Below are 24,332 nucleotides of genomic sequence, written 5' to 3'. Positions count from 1 at the left end.
TGCCCATTACTGGCCAAAGGGACTGTGCCGCTGCCCAGAGCGGGCTTGGGGCTGAATTGCAGTGCTCCACCTCCAGCCCCTAAGATGAAATGAAAAGGGTTCTGTGTTTGTAGCAATGGGACATCCCAAGTCAAGGGGGGCCTGTGCACTTCCAAGAAGGCTCTAAGAAGGGGCCTGGAGGTGACAAATGTTGTACACCATGTAGCAGAAGGAGAGCCCAAAGGTGCTGGCTTCTCATCTGCATCCCTAGGTTCTCCGTGCTCAGGGGAAGGATCTGAAAGGTGCCTTCCTCTGTGCCTCTCCAGCTGGGGCCACCTGGCAAAATGGGAACCAGACATCAGTGTGTGTCCAACAACTTTGGCCCTTAGTGCTGGATGGATGGAGCTCCCCTCCCACCAGGCAATGTGGCAGGGAGCAGGGGGGAGCTGTGCTTCTCAGCTTCTCAGCAAGGAGAGAACAGATGCCTTTGTAGGGAGTTCTTCACGTGGCTCGGGATTCCATGGGTCAAGCTCAATAGCTAAGACTGAAGTAAGATCAGCCATCCTGGGTAGAAGGAGGCCCAGGGGTTGGGGAGGCTCAGGGTGACCAGCAAAGCCAGACATTCAAGAGAAGGTCACACTTGGCAGAGAGTAACTGGGGAATCCTGGTGTGTGGGCACAGCTCAGAGATGGGGTGCCCCACACAGGCAAACTGCAAATGCCCAAGACGTGGGGCTTCTGGGCCATCCCAGGACTCCAGGCAAGTCATCAGGACAAGAACTGAAGCCCCGGGAGATGCTGCCGAAGATCTGGCTGTGAGGTGGCCCTGGGGTTGAAATACAACCACTGGCGTCTGCCCCCCTCCAGGTGGGTTACAACATCACGGGCTGGATAGAGAAAAACGAAGACCCCCTGAATGAGTCAGTGGTGGGCTCGTTCCAAAAGTCGAGCCTGGGGATCCTAGCCCTTCTCTTCAAAGAAGAGGAGGCTCTGGGTATGGCTGCTCCCTCATATGTCCAGTCTCTCTGTGCTGATGCCCTTTAGTGACCAGGAGAAGAAGGAATAAGAAAACCAAACTCTTGTATTCAATTATTGTTGAATAAATGAATGAATAATGAATGAATGAATAACAACTTGCTTGAGATTGTCTATGGATGCCAGTGCAATAAAGTGATGCAGAAGCATCCTGGGAGCTTCCATCAGCCGACTTGATCACGGGGCCCATACCACCTCTAAGGGGAGCAATATTACTTCGGAGAAGTGGACACCCAAATGTGCTGTGCTTATTTTCTGCTTCCCACTCTCCTGTCTGAGCCAAATGTCAAGCCCAGCCCTGCCTCGTACCCTGCTGAGGTTCTGTGGCCCCAGGGGAACACCCAACAGGGCCATCACTCAGAGGGACAAGAACTGCAAATATTCTTGGGCTCGGAGGTGTGCTCGCCACCAACATGCAATTCCTCTGGATGGTCTGTGGGCTCCTCTCCCCAGGCAGTGGCAGCAGCAAGCAGCCTCGGGCCAGCCCTAAATCACACAGGGCCACAGACCCTCCAGGGCACACAACACTCCCTGTGAGTTATGCCACAGGCAGCCCGTTCACCCTCTCCCTGGTAGATCTCAATTACCTGGTGTGGGGGGACCCCCTCAGTAGTCCCCAAACAAGCCTTTTCGAAACCAGAGAACACACATCCTTGACACAGAGCCTGCCCCTCTGCTGGCCACTGACGTGAAGCAAACTTCTCTCTCTTCCTTAGCTGGAAGCAAGAAGCAGAAATGAGGGTCCTCCTTCATGACTGTCTCCAGCTACTACAGCGTAAGTAGGTAGGTGCTGCCCCAGAGGCCGTCTGGTGGCTAGTACCCCCAACTCTCCCTTTCACTGGAGACGTGGTCTGGCTGCCAATTCGCAGCTCAGGATAGGATGAGTCCACTTCTATGCCTTTGGTCGCCTCTTTCATTCAAGGGGTCCGTTTCCTTCTGCAGAGGCCACAAAACCACAGACCACAGGGCAGGAAAATCCCTTAGAGATGGTCCAGTCCAACTGCACTGTTTCGGACTGAAAACCCAGGGGATGATGGGACTTGGCCAACATAACAAGTGGAAATATCAATGCCTAAGCTCTTGTGCCCGGAGAAGGCAATGGCACCCCACTCCAGTACTCTTGCCTGGAAAATCCCATGGATGGAGGAGTCTGATAGGCTGCAGTCCATGGAGTCGCTAAGAGTCGGACATGACTGAGTGACTTCACTTTCACTTTTCACTTTCATGCATTGGAGAAGGAAATGGCAACCCACTCCAGTGTTCTTGCCTGGAGAATCCCAGGGACGGGGGAGCCTGGTGGGCTGCCATCTATGGGGTCACACAGAGTCAGACACGACTGAAGCAACTTAGCAGCAGCAGCAGCAGCAAGCTCTTGTGCCAGTGGGTCTTCAGGGCTGGTCACAACTTCCACAAAGTTTGGGCATTACTGGAAATATGTTCCAAAGTGCAGAAATGCAGCCAGTGGGGAGACGTTGCACATAGAATGGTTTCAGTACTTCACAAGGATCTGGCTTTCCCAAGGTAGAATGGGCTACCCCACCGCATCCCAAGTGGAAGAGGAGGGTTCAGGAGGGAGGTTTAGAATGGGGAGGGGTTTGTCCATACAGGCATTACGATTCCTTCTAGAAGCGAGATTCTACAGTGAGCCGGCACTGAATTCAGAGGATCCCTCTTGTAAAACCTGTCACTCTGGGCAAGTCCCTGGACCTCTGAGAGCACTGCTATCTAACAGAACTTTCTGCAATGGTGGAATGTTCTCTTCTGTCCAATATGGTGCCGCTGCCCAATATGCTGTCCAGTACGATAGCCACCAACCACACGTGGCTCGTGAGTACCTGAGAAGTGGCTGGTGTGACCAAATAACTGAATTGTAATCGTAGTTAAATTAATTAAACTCGAAACAAATACCTCTTCTGAGCACAGGTGTCCTGTCACACCAACGCGGAGCTAATGCTTCCTTTCTCTCCACCCCCAGGAGCAGTGGAACAAGCTGATGACCACTCTGCATGGCACCTCCCCACATCCTGTCTGCTGTATCGTCCCCCATGAGTTCAAGAAATCAGATACCTCACAGGAACATGCCTCCCAGCTGGAAGCTTTCAGTATGTGTGAAGTTGGGGTTCGCACCACATTAAGTCCACTTGTAGTCACTGGGGTTGACTGGGGCAGGACAGGGCATTGAAAGAACCTCCAACAATGGATCATCCAAAGAGCACGTTCTAGCTGCTACTCTGTATAGCTGAGTGCGGCTGGCCTAGCCAGAGTCACACTCAGGAGAGCCTTTGGTCCTTGGCTGAATTGTGAGGGACCTGGGACCCCCCTGGGCAGTGACAGGAGGAGATGAGGACATGGATATGCAGGTCAGCGTCCTTGAGGGACAAGGAGTGGCCTCGGATACCCCAGGGTAGTAACTCCCTGTCCTGTTCCTCCCTCTTGGCAGGCGCGAAGGCCGCCCACCTGATCATGCACCAGCTGGCTTGCAACGGAATCTTGGAAGCCTCCGGATTTGTAGGAAGGGCTTCCCAAACAGGCCGCAGTACCGAGTTCACACAGAGGTGAGCGGTGTCTTCCTGATGCCTTGAGCACAGTTCTCGGTGTCCGCAGTTGGCTCCTGATAAACAGTCCCGCTGGAGCAGGCACTGCGGGCACCTGATGGACAGTGTCTCACTGTCACTACTTCTGTACACAATGGCACAACTTTCGGTGGCCAGCACCTGCGTTTCTTTGCCTGGGGGCTCTCTCTGGGTGCGAAAGTTGCTTTGCTCTTGGCAGGCTGAAATGATCAGCAACTAATGATCCCCATCCCGGCCCAGGAGCAGCTCTCAACCAATAGGACTAAGGACAGTTGGCGTATAAATACTTCAGCTCCCCAACCCTGGTGATGGGCTAACTCTGAGGCATCTTCTATACTGGCTGTCAGACAGCTGTGTGTTGGTAAATGTTTAACAACAGGGTTCCAAGTTAAAATTTAAAAGAAAATGAAGCCCTGATTTGTAGTATCTACTCATTTCTAAGGTATAAATACTCCCACCATGTGGTAATTTCAAGCTACTAATGTGACATCACTGTATGCGGGGTTGGTAAGAGACGCACAGAGGCTCTTGTGAGCTAGGGGGAGCTGGTCCCACACACCAGGGTCCCCCAGTAGCACGAAGCCCCAGATGCCTGTGGTGATAACTGACTTGATAACGTGCTTTTTGCTGGCTCCCCTGCCCCACTCCCCAGCTCTGCCACCTCTCAGATAAACTACTTGCACTTGAACCCTGGTCTCAAGTTCTGTTTCTGGGGGAGTCCAAACCGAGACCTCCACCTTAGGGGTTCTTTTACTTCCTAACTGCTAGAACACATGGTCACAGATGATGGTGTGGGAAGGGTCACTAGAGGTCATCCTGTCCAAGCCCTCTGAAGTCCCTAACTGAGGAACGACTAAAGGGGGCTGCTGGCAGGTCAGGAAAAGGAGTGGTTCTGCCACATCTGGAAGAAAAGATCAGGAAGGAAAGGTTTTGGTGTCTTCCTGCAAGCCCCCTCCCTCTGCCTGCCATGGGCCTCTGCAAGCCAAGCCTAACACCTGACTCCAAGGCCATCTCACAGATGGACGGTGACCGTGCAGGCAGACTTCCTGGGCTGCCAGCATGGGGAGCATGGGGACTGTCATTGTCTCTCCCAACAGGTACCAAGTGCTGAACCCCAACGTGATTCCTCAGGGGTTCGTGAACAACAGGGAGGCCTCAGAGCTGCTCCTGGGGTCCACCAACCTGGATGTCAATGAATACAAGATCGGACACATCAAGGTAGGGTCTTCCCCCTCAGCCTTGTCCCAGGAAGGTCGGTGGCGACATGTGAATTCCAGCTCAGCTGTGAACCAGTTGTGTCAAAGTGCTGAGAGCTTCTGTTTCCTCTTCCGAAAAATTGGGGCTGCTAAAGCCAATCTCACAGGATTGGGAGTAGCGCGTGTGAGAACTAAGCTCAGACAGAGCGGTGTTCAGTCAACAGGAGAACTTTCCTTAGGACTGCATGGGCCCCAGAATAAGAATAAAAGGAGCCAACCTGAATCAAGGTCCTGGATTGGACCAGGGCACCATGGTACGTGTACAGGCGAGGTCTGGGGGTGAAGTGCCAAAGCCCAGCCCACCCACACCTCGAGCTCTGGCCCTGAGCTGGCAGGTGAGTTGGGGTTGACTCAGACTGAGCAAATGCCCGACCCTGACTCACGGGGCCTGTGTCTGCTCCACTTCCTTGCCCTGCAGAATCCTGTCGGGATTGGAAGGGCAAGGCTGAGGGTGGGTGGTGTCCATCGACAGCTGCCCAACCTGCCTGCACCCCGACGTGACAGCCAGGGCGATGTGGGAAGGGCACTGGCTTTGCATCAGGCTCAGCGTGGGCCGCCAAGCAGCCCTGAGTGGGTCGCCTGCCTGTCCAGGTCTCATGGGGGGCGCAGCAGGCACAGCTTCTCAGCTGGCCTGGTGTGGCTGGAACTCCAGGGAAGTTCCAGGTTGCATGTGCGTCCAACATTACAGAGCACCTCCTGTGTGCCAGGCATGGTGCAGGCTTAGGGATATGCAGGTGGACAGAACAGAGAGCCCCTAATTTCCTGCAGCTTGCTCTGTAGCCAGCGGCGTTGGCGGGATTGTAACACTGTTCTCAAATCTGCCAGCACCATTAGCTTTGGCCTCCTGCACCATTGAGCTAAACTGACTTATGGGAACGTGGTCACAGAACTGCTGAATACCTGAGCCAGAAAGAACCTCATAGTCTAGCTCCTTCCCCTACACCACCTTTGATGGGTGGGAAACTTAGGAAAGCCTGGAGAAGGTGTGGAGGTCATGTGCCCAATTTCACAGAACTAGGGGGGCCAGAGCAGGCCTCAGGCCCCCCAGCTGCAGGTCCTGTGATCGGGCAGGCTGGGGCTGACATCGCCTGTGTCTGACACAGCTGTCTCTGGGCAGGCAGACTGCACCTTTCTTAGTCCAAGGGTTGCATTGGGCACCTGGGGTCCAGGTAAAGGCCCGGGGCTGCTGGGGACAGTTCTGCTCCCTGGGGGCCAGGCCAGTTCTGGCAGCAGGGGCAGAACAAGGGACAGAATGACTCTGCCTGTATGCGGTGTCCCCGCCTGTGATTTTGGCTCACGTGGGCTCTGCCCCGCCAGCCACATGCTCACCTCACTGCTCCTCAGAGACCAAACCTCAACCACAAGTAACTTGGAAATATCAAGCCCAATGTCTCTACCCCATAATGGCTACTCTCTGGGGTTTTGGCGGAAAGAGGGCAGGGGGAAGAAGCATCCTTTTCCACCTTTTTCCTCTCAGTATCCAAGCGACCACATAGAGGATTCATCTGAAGGGGGTCCAACCCCATATCCGAGCGACCGTGACTGTCCCAAGCCTGCTTTGTGAGGTAGTAAAGAAGAATTGATGCTTTTGAATTGTGGGGCCGGAGAAGACTCTTGAGAGTCCCTTGGACAGCAAGGAGATCAAACCAGTCCATCCTAAAGGAAATTAGTCCTGACTATTCATTGGAAGGATTGATGCTAAAGCTCCAATACTTTGGCCACGTGATGCTAAGAGCCAACTCATTGGAAAAGACCCTGATGCTGGGAAAGGTTGAAGGCGGGAGGAGAAGGGGATGACAGAGGATGGGATGGTTGGATGGCATCACCGACTCGATGGACATGAGTCTGAGCTCCGGGAGCTGGTGGGCAGGGAGGCCTGGCGTGCTGCCGTCCATGGGGTCACAAAGAGCCGGACCTGACTGAGCGACTGAACAACAAAGAAGGAAGGCGGCTTGGCGTCCCACTGCCGAACAGTCGCCTTATACAGCAGTGAGGATCCTAAGTCTGCCATATTGCACTCAGAGCTTCACAGTCTGCAGAAGTGCTTCCCTCCCGTTATTCCATTTGTATAGTAACCCTCTAGGAGAGGGATCAACACCCCCACTTCCCAGATGAGGCACTGAGGCCCTGAGATGTGAGTGTCCGAGGTAACCCAGTTAATAAGTGCCAGGCCAGGCTGGAGCCCATAGGAAGGTCCACAAGGAGCAAGAGGAAACAGACACTGGGGCTGGTGTACTCTGCTGGGTGGGTTTCCAGGCCAACACCAGCTGTTTCCCAAGGGCCTCAGACGTCAGCACCAGGGTCTCCAAACACTGAAGGACCCTTCTAAAATATCGTTCTTTGGTTTTGAACTGCCACCCCCACACCAACCCCCCAAGCCTCTGCCACTGGTGAGCGGGGCTATTCTCAGATCACTGTGTCTTTCCCCGAGGTGTTCTTCCGAGCGGGCATCCTGGCCAGGCTTGAGGATATGCAGGACAAATGCCCCACCAAGATCATGACCACGTTGCAGCGTTGGCTCCGCGGTTTCCTCGTGAGGGTCGAATTCAAGAAGATGCTGGAACGAAGGTAGCACCAAGCGGGTGGGCCCACTGAAGCCTCAGCAGTCACATGGAGCAGCTGGGACCCCGCCCACACACGGTGGTCAGCCCCACCAGTGACACTGGGCAGTGCGGAGGGAGGCTGACAGTGTCTCTGCTGGCCCAAAGAACCCTCAGCAGAAACTTGGTTTCCCACAGTCCTGGAGCTCAGGGGCCTGAAATGAAGGTCTTGGCAGGCAGGCTCCTCCAAGGCCTGCAGAGCAGCCTCTCCTGCCTCTTGCAGTCCTAGGGGCCCAGGCCCCCCTTGGCCCATGGCTGCCCCAACTCCAGTCTCTGCCTCCATCCTCACAGGGCCATCCTCACATGTCTCCCTTCTTTCTCTAAGGACACCAGTCCTCTGAGTCTAGCCACCCCACACTCCAGGATGGGGGCTTCCCAGGTGGCATTAGTGGTAAAGAACCTGCCTGCCAAAGCAAGAGATGCAAGAGACGCAGGTTTGATCCCTGGGTCGGGAAGATCCCCTGGAGGAGGAAATGGCAACCCACTCCAGTATTCTTGCCTGGAGAATCCCATGGACTGAGGAGCCTGGAGGGCTAGAGACCACGGGGTCACACAGAGTCGGACGCGACTGAAACGACTTAGCGCACACACATGCACTCCAGTCCGATCTCATCTTAACCTCAGTCATTCCATCCGCAAAGACTCTATTTCCAAATATGGTCATAGTCGCAGGTTCTGGGAGGCAGGACTCTAGCATATCTTTTAGGAGGGGACACAGTTCAAATCCTGACAGGGACCACCTAATACAAACCTTTCTCTTTACAATTGACAAGTCACTCTCACAGCCTTCTCCTTACTTGATCCAGATAATGACGCTGAGAGAGGGGTGTGGCAGGACAGCAACCCCATTTTACAGATGTGGAAACTGAGATCAGAGGGTGGTTAAGGTACTGGGCCAGAGAAAGTCACAATCAGAACCCAAAAGTCTTCGTTCCAAATCCCTGCCCTCAGAATTGTGTTTTTCAGCCATCTCCCTAAAATGGTAATCTGAGAAAAGCTCCAGCGGCCCTGTGGTGGACTCTGGCTCTTTGTGGTCACAGTATAAGTAATAAAAACAGTAGTGAAGAAATAATAACAGTAGTGAAGTCCGGAAAGCCACCAGCAGGACCCCTGTGACCTGGCCAAAGGCAGGGACAAAAGTCAGGGGCTAAGTGGTGGGACTCAGTGTCCAGAAGCCCCCACTAGATGACAGTTGAAAGAAGCTGTTAGGGGCCAGGAGGGCTGATTCCAGAGACTGCAGAGATGGGATCTGAAGACTAAATGGATTTCCAGTGAGGGAGTGGAAGGAGGGGCAATGCAGGAGGAAATGAACTCAGCCCTAAGCTGTCTGACAGGAGCTGGTTCCACTGGGAAGGCCGGTCCCCTATCACCCTCCCCCACAATGCCTGAATTTTAACCCCTGGAACCCTAGATTCTTTTTTGCAGAATGTGCCTGCAGGTCATCCAGAGGAACACACGCAAGTTCCTGCAGCTGCGTTCCTGGGGCTGGTGGAAGCTCTACATCAAGGTGAGGGCCTCGGGGCCTCGGTTCCAGGCACAGGGGCCTCTTGGGGGTGGGAGGCCTCTTAGGGATTAGGGAGGCTGCAGGGACAGTCTGGAAATGAGGGCGCCTTGGAGGAAGAGTGCAGCCTCCTTTCAGACAGGGGTGGATTCCTCCCTGAGAAAAATGATGGTGTGTCCTCCCAACTTTCAACTTATCCCTCAAAATAAAACCCTCTGAGGATGCAGAGAGTGCCCCCCAAATGTGGGCCTGATGCTCAGTGCCTCACCCCTGGGCATGCTGAAGCCCCTTCAACCCCTTCAGTGACGTTCTCAGCTTTAGGAAACCGTGGAATCCCATCTCTCCTTTCCCAGGCTGCTCTGAGGCAGTGAGGGTGAGTGAGTCAGCCGGGTGGTGGGGCTGCAGGTGCCCAAGCAACCAGGCCACTCTCAACCAATGCAGAGTCCACGAGCCACCTACTACATGCGGGTCAGGTCATACTGGGGCCTGGCATCCCGCCTGGGGCCCCCTGTTATGAGGAAGCATGCCACTGGACACTGGGGACAGGGCTGCTACATTCAGGAGGCCAGAGGACGGGGTTGTCTTGAGGGGCGGGGTGTTCTGGGCAGCTACGTGGAGGGGTGGACAGGCCACAGGTCATCTCTGGGGGTCCTGAGCCCCCCACAGCTCACGCAGAAGCTTCTTTCTCCTCCCCGTAGGAAAGGACTTTCTAACAATCGGTGCTGACCACAAGTAGAAAGGTAGGGAGGGGGTGAGGGGTGTGGATAGTAAATTCTGCATGGCCAGAGGTAGCCATGCACAGGCCAGCCTGCTGGAGGGCTTGAGATCGCAGAGGGAGCTAAATAAGAATTTCTCAAATTTGGATATCATGGTACTCTCCCCGCCTGTTCTATGTCTGACCCTCTTTCCTTAAATCAATTCCCTTTTTTACTTTGAAATTTTTATTTTAAAAGGAAACTTCACATCCTTACCTGTCTCATCCCAAGCAGGTTGTCATAAAAACTGAAGATTTAGGAACTTCCTTGGTGGTCCGGTGGTTAAAACTCCATGCTCCTGATGCAGGGGTCACAGGTTCAATCTCTGGTCAAGGAACTAAGATCTTCGCATGCCTTGCATGCATGGCCTAAAACAAAATAAAACAAAACAAAAAAAAACCCTGTAGATTTAACAAGAAAGGAGGGTCGCCTTCCAAGAAGCCATGTCCATCCAGGCCACGGGGAATTCTCAGACTTACCTTTGCTTCATTACCATGTCACCCTTGACCCAGCTACCAAAAATCTCCATCAAATTCCTGTTTGCCCACAGCAGCAGGCTGAGCACACACACAGACAGTACGTGCTGGGTCTGAGGGATTATCCAGACATGGGGGCGGTCACAAGATGGTGGGAGGAGCGCCCCTGGCTCCCCTGAGGACCTTGGGAACTTGCCCTCTTTTCTCTGATTCCTTTTCCTCACCCATCAAGTGCAAACACAGTAGGGAGAACAAGTGACCTAGTTTCCGTGGGAAGCCAGACTCCCAGCACGATGAGTGGGTTCACTGCCGTGACCCTGCTGGTTTACAGAGGTCCTTCTCTGATTTGACCTTCACAACCACCTCTTGAGACACCCAGTTCTCATGTGTATCTTCAGGGTAGAAAAGTCCATTTGACTGAACTTTGGAGACTTGGTCACGGTCCCAAGGCTATCAGTAGAAGACCCTTGACTGGGAGGGGCCCAGTGCCATCTCGACCCTCCCTGCCGTTATGGCCGTGTCTCCTTGACCATCATGGTGTCAGGACTTGAATCATCCATCCGCTTTCCCTGAGAGTGAAGTCGCTCAGTCATGTCTGACTTTTTGCAACCCCATGGACTGTAGCCTATCAGGCTCCTCCATCCATGGGATTTTCCAGACAAGAGTGCTGGAGTGGATTGCCATTTCCTTCTCCAGGGGATCTTCTGACCCAGGAATCAAACCCAGGTCTCCCGCATTGCAGGCAGACACTTTACCGTCTGAGCTTTACTGCTTTCCCTAAGTTGTCTCTAACATGGTTTCTCCACAGTCTAGAGACGTTGCTCCAGCTGGGACCCTCATTTGATGTTTGGGAGGCTGAGACCGAGTGAGACCACAGGGATAAAAGGATCTTCCCCTTACAGAAGCACCTTCATGATGACCCTTTCCCTTATTTTGCAAAGTGAATTTTAGTAAATTTATACCACAAACTAAAAGTCATCTAGCTGGTCTGGTCTTCTACCCACATGGCCCCTGACCTCATCTCAGGGAGACCCCAGGGGGCACCCCCACTTACTGCCTGTGTGCCTTCTGACAACTCCACCCCTTCTGCATGTTGGTTCTCTCAATGTCTGCCTGGCTTACTTCTCAGCATTGTTAAAAGGAGAAACTGTGGAGATGGAACCGGATCGTTAACACAAAAGTGTTAACCCAGTGCTGGGAGTTATTTGGGTGGAGAGGCCCCTCCCCGTGGGTGAATGGAAGCACTGTCACACCCGGGGTCAGAGGACCAGATGGCACAGCCTGGACTTCTCCTAGACCACTCTCCTAACACCTCGAGGTGCACCTGATCACCTGGGATCTTGTTACGATGCAGATTCAGATGAACAGGCCACAGGTGCGGCCTGAGATGTCGCATCCTAGCCGGCTTGCTGGTGATGCTGCTGCGGCTGGTCTGGGGACCGCACTCCTGGACAACGCTTGGTCCCACCCATTGGCAAGGAGCTTGGAGATGGCCGAGCTCCCCGTCCAACCCCCAGGACACATTTCCTTGGGGCCCCAGGCCTGTTTGCATTCATTGTCCCCTGCAGGTGCTGGGACCCTGCCTTTGGCCAACACTCTTTCCTCCACCAGGAGCATGAGAACCTGCTGGTCGTGGAGGAGCGCCTGACCCCAATGATGAAAGCCAAGACAGGGCTGGAGAGCCAGATCTCCAACACGTGAGAGCGGCTAGAAGAGGAGGAGGAGGAGGAGGGCCTGTCAGCTTCATTGAGCGCCAACAGGCGCAAGCTGGAGGGGGAGCTGAGCGACCTCAGGTGGGACCTGGAGGGCCTGGGAGACCATGCTGGCCAAGACGGAGAAGGAGAAGCAGTGGGGAGGCCCCAGGCCTGACTCTAGTCCTCCCAGGGCCAGGGAACCCCTAGTTGGCTCACCCTGCAGGAGCCACACCCAGAACTGCCCAGCAGTGCTGCCCAGGACCGAGCTGCCAGCCAGATGCAGCTATTTTAACTTAATTCAGCACAATTTCAGAGGCGGCTCCTCGGTCGACCTGGCTGCACTTCAAGGGCTCAGTAGCCATGCACGGTACTTGCTACGATGTCAGATGGAGCAGTTGACTCAGGGCTGAGGGCTGCTCCCCTCATGGGGACACCTGGGCCTGGCTGGGTCTCCTCGTGCCTGGGTTCCTGGGTGTCTGCCTGGCCCACTGCCCACTCAGCCTCAGCATCCCTGGGGCCCCTCACGGAACACCCCTCTGCACCACCAACCATATCCGTACCCCTCTTCCCAGAAGCAACCCTGTTGTAAGGTGGAGTCACCTTTAGCTGCTCAGTTTCTGCCCAAACAAGCAGTTGCTGCCCCTGCACGCGGCTCCCCAGCTCCTGGTACTGGGTGGCTGGCCCTCAGCCCCAGGCCCCCTTCCAATCTCACATGGGTAGGACCCCCCAGCAAAGGAAGGTGAACCGGGGTGTCTCCAGCGCTGAGGTGCACATGAACCACCAGGACCTCGATAAGACACAGACTCTGGGCCGGCAGGTCTGGTGGGGCCAAGGGGCTGTGTTCCCAACAGTCCCGGGCGATGCCATGGCTGCTGTCCGAAGACCAGGCGTTGAGTAGCCAAGGCCTGACGGTGTCCTCATTGCCCCCTCACCCCGAGATCCTGACTTGGTTGGGCATTGGCATCTCCCAGGCCCCCAAGTGACCCTGGGGTGCAGCCATGCTGAAGACCTTCTCTTGGAGCATGCACCCCCTCCCCCCTGCCCCCAAAGATATTCCCAGCCTTAAAGGCCCCCACCCCACCTCCAGGCCCTGGATCACAAAGTCTGTTTGCTGACTGGGGACCTCTCCCTTCAAGAAGACTCCATCGCCAAGCTCTGGAAGGAGAAGAGGGAGCTGGAGGAGCTGCATCAGGTAGGTATTGCCTGCCTCTCCCCTTGAAGTGGGAGTTCGGAGACAGGAGACCCCTGTTCAAACCCTAGCTTTGCCATCCCTCAGCTGGGGCCCCTGGGAAGTCACCAAGTCTCCCTGAATCACGGTGCCTTCGTCCATCAAGTGGGCACAGTCACTGGCAGCCTCCCTTCCAGGTTTGCTGTAGTGGGGTGATCGTGTCATTTATCACCCAAACTAGGACAGGTTCAGAGTGAAAGGGGGCAGCAGGTGTGGGTCAGAATGGTCCAGGCACCAGGGAGGGATGCTCCTAGCATCGTAGGGACAAAGTGGGCCCATGGAAGTGCCCTGGAGTTCTAAAGCACCAGCAAACCTTGATTCACCACAGCACAGATGCGAGCTCTTGAGATCACAGCTCTGAGTGCAGAGCCAGCTCTGACCACCCATCAGTGCCGACGGTGGCACCGAATGCCTCCTAGCCCAGATCAGGCCCCAGGAGCAAGCTGAAGCCTGGAACCAGATCAGTGGACCCGCATCCCTGTGTTTGCTGACATCAAGGATCTACGTTTGTCCCCAGAGCGCCTCTATCTGCTGCCCCGGCAACACCTCCCCTTAGACTGTGACTCTCCATCATATCAAACCCAGAGCCCCCTTTTATAACAAACACGCTCAGTTCTCATTATTCGAGGTGATGAAGTCACTGAATTAGCAAAGCCTGAACCTCTGCTCTTGGGAAAATACAGGGTTCAGTTCAGTTCAGTTCAGTCGTTCAGTCGCGTCCGACTCTTTGCGACCCCATGAATTGCAGCACACCAGGCCTCCCTGTCCATCACCAACTCCCGGAGTTCACTCAGACTCACATCCATCGAGTCGGTGATGCCATCCAGCCGTCTCATCCTCTGTTGTCCCCTTCTCCTGCCCCCAATCCCTCCCAGCATCAGAGTCTTTTCCAATGAGTCAACCCTTCGCATGAGGTGGCCAAAGTACTGGAGTTTCAGCTTTAGCATCATTCCTTCCAGAAACACCCAGGACTGATCTCCTTTAGAATGGACTGATTGGATCTCCTTGCAGTCCAAGGGACTCTCAAGAGTCTTCTCCAACACCACAGTTCAAAAGCATCAATTCTTTGGTGCTCAGCTTTCTTCACAGTCCAACTCTCACATCCATACATGACTACTGGAAAAACCATAGCCTTGACTAGCCAGACCTTTGTTGGCAAAGTAATGTCTCTGCTTTTGAATATGCTATCTAGGTTGGTCATAACTTTTCTTCCAAGGAGTAAGCGTCTTTTAATTTCATGGCTGCAGTCACCATCTGCAGTGATTTTGGAGCCCCCAAAAATAAAGTCTGACACTGTTTCCCCATCTATTTCCCATGAAGTGATGGGACTGGATGCCATGATCTTAGTTTTCTGAATGTTGAGCTTTAAGCCAACTTTTTCACTCTCCTCTTTCACTTTCATCAAGAGGCTTTTCAGTTCCTCTTCACTTTCTGCCATAAGGGTGGTATCATCTGCATATCTGAGGTTATTGATATTTCTCCCAGCAATCTTGATTCTAGCTTGTGCTTCTTCCAGACCAGCATTTAGGTTCCTACAAACCTTTGGTCACAGTGTTTTTCTCAACCCATCGATATATCATACATGGTTTTGATTTATACATTATCTTGTTTTATGTGTGTTTCTGTTGAAAAACACACAATATTTAATACATATTGTTAATTCCTTGACATTGAACTCATGGTCAACAGTCACTGTATCTCAGGCCTGAACAAAGCTCATCCAACACACAGATTTTCTCTGCAAAGCACTTCAGAGCCTTCTTGCGTCAGGAACACCAGGCAGCATGGTGGCACTGTGTGTGGGGACATCATAAGCAATGAACTCACCAATGTAAAAAAAAACCTGGCACTAAACAGACCAGGAAAAGGACACTTGTTTGCAGTAGGAGCTGAACCGAGATGATAGAGCATCATTTATCCAACCTCAGCTGGGAAAAATGTGCTCCTCAGGCAACTTGACATTTTCGCTGCTCTGCGTGTCCATGAATGACCACAAAAGCACCATGAGTATTGATTTGGGGATTACAAATACACTTTAGTGAGCAGATAAATTGGCAAATAGATAACTCACAGACAATGAGGATCAGCTGTATTTTGGAAGGCCCTCTTACATCCCGAATTGAAGACAACAATAATGTAACTAATACATAACTTCAGGAAAATCAATTGGGTGCCCTTCCATATAATGGAGAAATGAGTGACATTAGTTCATAATAAATAATGAGACTGTCAAACTGCAAAAGCTCAGGAGGATCTGAGAGTGCTGCCATCCGGAGCCCATCTATGACAGCTGCAGATGGGCACTGGAGGGAGTGTTGGTGACTCAGGTAGCCAAGTATGGGTGCTGCCAGTGATGAGACTTTATGAAACAGAGAATAATTCTCAGGGAAGTTTCAACAACAAGTAAATCCTCTCTCAGTTTTCATGGTAGATCATTCTTTTAAAATGTAGTGTATGCTAAATGAAAAAAAAATTTTTTTTGAGTTAAATGTGCAGAGGTGCTGAGTTCTAGGTTCAGAAAAGCATAAATAGTTGTTTACTTATATGAATGGCTGGCTGGACTGCAGAATTATTCACAGACTATTGTCCAGAGCAAAACCAGACATCCAGTGTCTCTGGAAACACCCACATAGTGAGGACCCCAAATGTTGTGACAGCCAGAAGCCACACCCCTGCAGATTTCCTATGTGCCCCTTGGAGAACCAGGGCCCCCGGCTGCCCCTGGGGTCCACCTGTGGCTGACGGGAGATCGGTCTGCCCTGGGCTCACGTGTCTCTCAGGAGCAGGCGCTCCATAACTGATTATTCACATCAACTCGGCCCAGAAATGATGGCAGAGAACCAGCTCTGTTTAGCTGCTCCCACCCGCCTTGTGGGACACACACGTGTATCTTTCCAGGAAACCCTTGACAACCTGCAAGCTGAGGACAAGGTGAACCACCTGACCAAGACCAGCAGCAAGCTCAGCAGCCAGATCCACGAGGTAATGCCCCATCCCCAGGCCCGATTCTACACCCTGATGGCCGGGTCTGTCCATTCTGGGAAACAGGAAGCGAGGGTCTTTCTGATGCCACAGCTAAGGAACCTGGCCCAGTCTGGTTCTTTACTGCATTCTGGCCTCAGACACCCCCCTTCCCCGCCACGCACACAACTCTACTTTCTCTTGTATTTTTTGTCTCTGCAGCTGGAGGATAACTGGAAACAGGAAAAGAAAATTTGGGCGGAAGTGGAAAAGGCTCGACGGAAAGCTGAGAGTGACCTGAAGATTACCACCGACCATCTCAATGAGATGGAGCGGTCCAAGCTAGATCTCCAGGAGGTGGTGAAAAAGTACGCACTCTTTCATTTCACCTGCAGCAGTGTTAGCAACACCGAGCACTTCCTGGACAGTCTGTGCTCAGGGCTTTGTGTACTAAACGCACTTCCCCAGCACCCACCTCTGTGCCAGGCATGGAGGATTAGGGAGGAACAAGTAGGTGCTCCCTGTGCTCAGGGAGCTCCCAGCCTCACACAGGGCCATGGACACTGGACAAGAGGCTGATAGTAAGCAGAGCAGCCACCCCAGAGGGAGGGAGTCTGCGCAGAAGCCTACAAACTGAGCTATCCAAGATCACGAGGAGTGGAGGGGGTATGCTATCAGCGTCACCCTGGGAATAACGCGGAGGACAGGTGGGGTGAGAAAAGCTGGCAGCAGGAAGACAACTGGGAGGCCACTGCAACAGCCCAAGCATAAACCAGAACCGAGTCAGAGGCCAAGGGGAAGGGAGAGGAGGCAGGTAAGGAGGGCCCTTGTGGGGCGGAAGCTGCACTCTGTGTCTTTGAAGCACATTCTGCCTAAGGCAGGTCTAAAGCCCCACTGGCTGCCCCAAGGGCGTGTGCAGCGAAGTCAACCTCTCAGCATGGATCTCGGGAGGAACACCCAGAAGGTGTGGGAGACCCTGACCTATCCTCCCCATCCATCTGCTTAGTCTCTGGCCTCTTAGTTCTCACACGTGGCTCCTGACACATGGGACTCACGCATCAGGAGGAGATAGCCTTTTGCGGCAAGTTTTGGAAGGAACATTTTCCCTAAAAAGGACAAGTGTTTTGTGTGATTATGGGGTCTGTAGACTGTAAGCTGCACCAGAGAAGTGAGTTCTGTCCGTTTCGTTCACTGATGAGTCCCTGGAATCCCAGGTGATGTCTGGCACCAGGAGGGACTCAATACGTAAGAAACAAAATAATAAATGCACGAGGGAGTGAATGAATGGGTGGGTCCGTGAGAAGCCAGTGGAGCAGAGTCTAGGGCTTGTGGGGTGACTCATCTGTAGGGTGAGAAAGCCAGGGGTCAGGGTGAGGGGGTCTCAGCAGGGTCAAGGTCTCCCCCGGCTCCACTCCCACACCAACCCACTAGCCCAGCCTCAGAGCTTTTCCTCAGGAGGGCAAACCTCCTCCGGCAGGCAGGAGGGATATGGAAATCAACTCTGTCAACTCTAAGGAGAGGACGAGCAGTCTCTGAATTCCACACTGCAGCAGAAACTGAAGGAACGCCAGGTCTGTCTGGGGCGGAGGAGACCCTACTCCCCTCCTGAAATGCACTGGCCTGGGCCTCGGCCCCCGTCTGCTGACCGGCCGCTACCACAGTCTTCAGAGACTGACTCATGCCTGCCTCACGCCGGCTTCAGTTCCAAGTCCTCACGGTGGCCGCAGGGCCCTCCACGAACTAGCCCTGCTCCCTCCCTCACTGGTCCTCCACTGTCCCCACACCACTCTGTTCAGGCCAGCCAGGCCGGCCCCCTGGTGGTGTCGTGCACACCCCTGCCTCCCTCCTGCCTCCCATCGCACACTCTCTGCGCCCTGCTTCCTTCTGCTTTTGACAGTGTCCCATATAGGCTAAGCTGCCGTCCCTCATTTCCATCCTACAAGGCCAATGGGAAGGTCTCTAACCTCACACCGGAGAGAGAAATTGCTCTGTCTGCTTATTTGCCTGCTAGGCGTGAAATCGAGGAGCTGAAGCAAGAGCTGGAGGCTGACGGGGCAATGAGCCAAGGTGAGTGAAACACGTCCACTCTTCCTGGAGTCAAAAGACCCAGGGAAGCCACAGTCCAACCAGGAGCAGAAACTCCTCAGGAAGCCAACAGAGAGGAGGACAGGGTTCCAGCTGGAAAGGCCTTGTTAGTTTCCTTAGCGCCTCCCATGTGCCCGGCCCTGCGCTACACGTGCACACTGACGTTGCACAGATGCTCTCTGTGCTGCCGCCCAAGGGGAGGCAGCAGCAGCAGCCTGGGCGCCTGAAGACTGAATTCAACAGCAGAGGTGGGGAGGAGGTTCCAGGCAAAGGGGATCAGATAGCACCTGCATGCGCAGGCACAGAGGTGTGAAGGGGAGAGCCAGGAGTGGAGGGAGGCTTGTGGGGAGGGATCCTACAAGGAGATGAATCCAAACACACACATTCCAGCTTCAGCCCAGTGCGGCTGGGGGCAGGATGGGCACTAAGGCCCCCCAGACAGCTCCTTTTGCTGAGGGTGGGGGGTGGGGGGTGGGGGCAGAGGACAGGCGCCCTGCAAGCGCAGGCCCCTAACCTCACAGATGCCACTCAATCATCCCAGTCTTTACTACAGGAAACGGGGGCTCTTGGACAGTCAGGGTCAGCGTCATTCACCTCCCCCAGGTGGAGAAAGAACACAGCAACCTGTCCCGAGACCTGGAAGGCTTAAGTGACAGGCTGGAAGAAACTGGGAGAGCCACATCTGCTCAGGTAGCATCCTCGGGGGCCCAGGACCCCCGAATCCTGCCCACCTACTGGACGATGAATAAAGGGATAAAGACCAGTTAGTTCTTGCTGAATTCCCAGGCTACCTAGGGGAGAAACCAATCAATAATAGAAAACAGGCAAGAGGGGGCTGGTTCCGTCCACTTGCTCTGGGCTGCTCAGTTCAGTGGGTACAAGCGGGACTGAGACTGAACGCCTCAGGGGGGCCGGTGCCGGCCTGCCCAGGAGCCCTGCCTCTGCTCCACCCCGGATCGAGCTGAACCCCAAGCGGGAGGCTGAGCTGCTGCAGCTGTGGCGGGAGCCGGAGGAGGCGGCCCTGCAGAGTGCAGTGCGCAGGAAGCACACGGACTCCATGGCCGAGCTAACTGAGCACGCGGAGAACCTGCAGAGGGTGAAGTCCAAGCTGGAGAAGGACAAGCAGGGCATGAAGGCCGAGATGGATGCCAGCGTGGAGACCATGTAGAAGTCCAAGGTGAGGGGGATCCCTGCAGAGCCTTCTCGAATAATATCCCCTGAGGAGCCCCCCGACAGGCCTGAGGTGCGATCTAGATGCTGTGAAGGGAACCAAGATGGACCCATCACAGACCCCACACGCTGGGGATATAACCCTGGCCAAGGTGCACCACCCAACTGTGCCTTGGCTTCCCCATCCATAAAACGGGGGTAAAGATAGTCCCCGCCTCACAGTGCTCGTTAGGGCTACAACAGTCCCTGGCACATAAGGAAAAGCTCCGTAAATGTGAGCTACTAGGATCTCCATGACATTAGGAGGACTGTATCCTCGAGGAGCTGGAGACATAGGAGGAGAGACAAGGGCAGTCACAGCCACGCTGAAAAAGCGATACATGGGAGGAAAGAAAATGCAGTCAGTCACTCAGCATGCATTTATCCAGCACCTACCACAGGAAGAGTCTTCATGTGACATGAGGGAAGTGAGGGGCTCCAGGGAAGTGGGGGGCTCCAGAGGTGAGCAGGGATGCGGCTTCAGGGGCCCAGGTCCCAGCCAACAGGTGTCTCCAAACTGTAGACACTCCAGAGAGACCACAGTGGCGCCTGTTTTATCCTGCTCTAATGCAGCATTTTCTTAGTGGGTGAGGTCAGCCGGGGCCCACAAGTGAGGGGCTGTGTGCCAACCCAAAGGCTCTGGGTTTATGTTGATAGAAAACGGTGAGCTGCTGAGATGAGGGTGTTCTAAAAGGATGAGGCAGGTGGCCAGGGAGGCTGCAAGAGAGCAGCCCAGCTGGGAAACAGGGTGGGCCTGGCCTGGGCCTGCTCATTCCCTCACTGGGTCCATTCTCGCTGTGCAGATGAATGCTGAGGCCCACATCCGAAAGCTGGAGGACAACCTGGCAGAGGCCGAGGCTAAGGTGGCCGAGCTGGAGCGGAAGTGGGTGGAAATCAACGCCATCTGGACCCGCCTCCAGGGTGAGCTCGCCCCTCCCCGCAGCTTCCTGAGAACGGAATGGGGATCGTCAAGGAACCTGAAAGAAGACCCGGGTCCCCTTCCGGAGCCTGTCTGACCTTGGAAAACCCACATCCCCTGTGATGAGACAGGGATGTTTTCTTCTGCCCGCTGAGTGCTTGCTCCAAGTAACATCTTTACAGTGTAAAACAGGGAACACTATTCAAAACATTTCCATGTTGGTTCTCTCAATCTGTCTGTGGGATCAGCAGGAGGACCAGTACTACTGATATAACACAATTTTCAAGCATTTTAAAACATGATCAGCCTACAAACATAAAGCAAACACGGGTCACTAATGAGGGAACTGGAAAGATGGTAGAGTCACCTTTGAAAAGCATCTGAGGGGCCAAGGTTTACACAGCCAGTTGGGAAAGGAACGCTTCAATAACTCTGACAAGTTAGATGCAAAACTGGTTCCTGTCCAACAGGGCAGTAATACTGCAACCTCTGGGTCTGATTTGGGGTTTTTTCTATCAGAAGAAATTCTTTACATATCTAGGTCAAAAACGATTTGTGACTCTAACTTTGTGATCTAACTTTGCAGAGTCTGGGCCCCAGACAGGGGTCAACAGTTGGGTCAAGCAAAAGTGTAGTTCCTTGGAGAGCTTCACACTCCTTAGGTGTGCCAGTTAGACACAGCTCTTGAGCACTGACACCAGAGAACCTGAAGCATCATTTGGCCTTACTGCCAGCATCCTCAATACTTTTAAAAATCAATTTCCCCACTGGATGGATAAGAAGAGTGAAACAGTGAGGTTGGGGGTGACTCGATGACAAAACTGAAGACTTACAGGGCAGAGCTGGAAACCCTTGCCGTCCTCTGGCTCCAGAAATCAGTCCTCAGATGACAGGAGTGGGTTCAGGGGCTGTGACGACTGGATTTTTTAAAGTAAACATTCTTGGCCTCACTGTTGTCTCCAAACTTGTGTGTCCCCTGCCAGGGGCTGGGGGCCTCGTTAACCGAAGCCACTTGTCCCACGCACATCACCTGGACAGAGGGGACCCTTGGGCACTTGCGCCCCTCCTGGGCCCACTTGATTTGGGCAGCTGAGGTGGGGGTCACCGCGTTCCCCATCCCAGCCCTGCCGGCCAAGCCGTCATATTGATGGGTTCTCCAAGAGCCCATCTGGCTCCACACTTCTGTCTCTTTCTCACCCAGCTGAAAACGGTGAGCTGACCTGGGAGTATGAAGAATCCCAGAGCCCGATCAACCAGATCCTGGGGATAAAGACATCCCTGACGTCGCAGGTGGACAATTACAAGCAGTAGCTGGATGAAGAGTCCAGGGTTGGCTTGCGGGTGAGGTTGGGGGCAACAGTGCCGCCTCCTTGAAGAAAGTTGTATGTTATGAAGATGCAGAAGGAACATGAAAATTATCTGATTCCACAGTGAGTAAAAAAGTTAACTACAAAGCCGGAGCATGCGTGTGGGCACATGAGGCTAATTAAATGAAAGAAATTATGTATCCTTGTGGACGGTAATGGGGAGAGATCAAGGAAAATTATACCTTGGTGGTTTGGGTTGCAGACTCCTATGTCTTTTTGCCTCTTGCTGCACTGTTGATCAACATCACATATCTTTAAGTGATGGTCCCAGGTGCCACAGAGACCAGGGGGACTCTGACAGGCCGGTCTGGCCCCCACAGGCCCGCAGCATGGCCAAGGTGAGTCTCGCCAACACCACGCACGACCTGGACCTGCTAGAGGAGCCCCTGGAGGAAGAGCAAGGAGGCAAGTCCCCGGCCCCCTCAGGACGTAGAGGTTTGACTCTGCTGCCATTCACTGCCAGCTCTGGGCCCACCACGCTGACTCCATCAGTCACCCAGGCACCTGCCACCCTTCCCAAAAGCCTGGCTAAAGGTCAGGCTTACAGGAAATACGGTTCTAACTAAAATGACACTATGGCTCCACTGGGAAGACGAGGGGATGGGAAATGAGGGACAGAGGCCAGAGAAAGCGCCAAAACCACACCTTCCACAGCAGGGCTGCTGCTGCTGCTGCTGCTGCTGCTAAGTCACTTCAGTCGTGTCCGACTCCGTGCAACCCCATAGACGGCAGCCCACGAGGCTCCCCCGTCCCTGGGATTCTCCAGGCAAGAACACTGGAGTGGGTTGCCATTTCCTTCTCCAATGCAGGAAAGTGAAAAGTGAAAGTGAAGTCGCTCAGTCGTGTCCAACTCTTAGCGACCCCATGGACTGCAGCCTTCCAGGCTCCTCCATCCATGGGATTTTCCAGGCAAGAGTACTGGAGTGGGGTGCCATTGCCTTCTCCGCCACAGCAGGGCACCAAGAGCTAACGCCTAAAACCACACAGAGAACATTTCATTTAGAAACATGGACATCAAAGCCCAAAACCATCAGCGAACAGTGCTGAAGGTGGGTGTCCGTGATGACCTGGAGCGTGCCCCTGACCCAGGACTGCTGTGTCTCCTAATGAGCCTTACAGAATGACTGAACTCTTAGGATGTCTGGGCAGAAGCAAAAACAATGCACATTTAACTGGAACAAGCCAGCTTTACGCCCCATTTTCCACCGTGCGTTGGTCACAGGAGGAGCAGGCCAACCAGACGCTGGCCTGCTACAGAAGATGGCGCACGAGCTGGGTGATGCCGAGGAGCAAGCAGGCATGGCGGAGACCGCCCTCAGCAAGCTGCACTCCAGACACCGCGCGGCCGGCAAGGGCATCACCTCCTGGAGATTGTCCAGGCGTCCGGGCTCCTCCAAGACGCCGTCTGAGGAGTGAGGGCCTGTGGCCCCAGCCCATAGCCTGTAGGTGTGGACTCCATGGTCCATGGAGAAGGCACTGGCACCCACTCCAGTACTCTTGCCTGGAGAATCCCATGGATGGAGGAGCCTGGTAGGCTACAGTCCATGGGGTTGCTAAGAGTCGGACAGGACTGAGCGACTTCACTTTCACTTTCCTGCATTGGAGAAGGAAATGGCAACCCACTCCAGTGTTCTTGCCTGAAGAATCCCAAGGTGGGCTGCCGTCTGTGGGGTCGCAGAGTCGGACACGACTCAAGCGACTTAGCAGCAGCAGCAACCATGCTCCAAGCTCACCTGCTCTGCTTTGCTCTTTCCGACTTCTCTTGGGTTCAGGCTAAGCCTTTTCTTACCGTTTGCTTAGGGAGGGAATAAAAAAATAGGACACAGAATCTTTGTCTTAATTCTGACTCTTAAATAATGATTCTCTCAGAAAGTTAAGGAAACCAGTGTCTTGCCTCTGGATGAGTCTGACGATTAACATGTAACCTCCTTTCAGGGCAAAAACCTCAACGGGGTCCCTTCTGTTGAGCTCCCCTCTCTTGGTGGGGGTTACTCCTGAGGCTCCCTGCACCACCCAGACTCAGGAGGCATTGCAGCCGCTTCTACCTAGGTCTTAGCTTCCAGGATCAGGCACCATGTGAAGCAGATCCCCCGGTTATGCCTGGGGTCCGCTGGCCCTGGTCCAGTTGCCCTGTCTTCATGTCACCGTCCTGTGTCACCATGGCACAGTCCTGCCAACAGCATCCAGAGGTGATGAGGTGGAGCCCCTGGGGTCTGCTCTCTGTGTTCTGGTTCATTCTGTCTTTAACCTCATATCCCAGGCCTATGCAGGCATGCCAGGCCCAAAGAAGGTGTCCCTAAAGCCTTATGACCTAGAAGAGGATGAACCAGGTATGACCTGGTGATGCCCATTACAAGGAAGAAAAAGCAGCCCACGCACCTGGGGGCACTGTCTTTCTAGCAAGAAGGCGACAAAGATGTTAGAACTCCCAGCTCTGGCCCACAAGGATCTTCTCGCCCTCTCTCTCTTTTTCCTGCCAGGATGATACATATCTCAACAGCAGACCACTGAGAGGAAAAAATATATGAAAAATGGAAAACTGGGCCTATCCCAAGACTACTAAGCAAAGGAAAGTGCAAGCCAGAAAAAGACAGGTGCAAAAGAATAAAGATAGCTGTGGGGGTGAGGGGCTTGAGGATGTAAATACCTGGCCATCAGAGGCAGGAAAATTAGCATGGCTTCCCTGAGAGTCAGC

The 24,332-nt window shown here is 53.8% G+C and overlaps 1 pseudogene; it reads left to right on the top strand.

Annotated features, from left to right (window-relative positions):
* LOC129637680 (myosin-16-like) overlaps positions 1–23,053 on the top strand; it is a 42,709-nt pseudogene extending 19,656 nt beyond the window's left edge.
* Positions 23,054–24,332: the final 1,279 nt, after the last annotated feature.

Source organism: Bubalus kerabau, chromosome 23 (genome assembly GCF_029407905.1).
Source record: "Bubalus kerabau isolate K-KA32 ecotype Philippines breed swamp buffalo chromosome 23, PCC_UOA_SB_1v2, whole genome shotgun sequence".
NCBI classification, from domain to species: Eukaryota; Metazoa; Chordata; class Mammalia; order Artiodactyla; family Bovidae; genus Bubalus; species Bubalus kerabau.
This window is presented reverse-complemented; position numbering and strand designations above follow the sequence as displayed.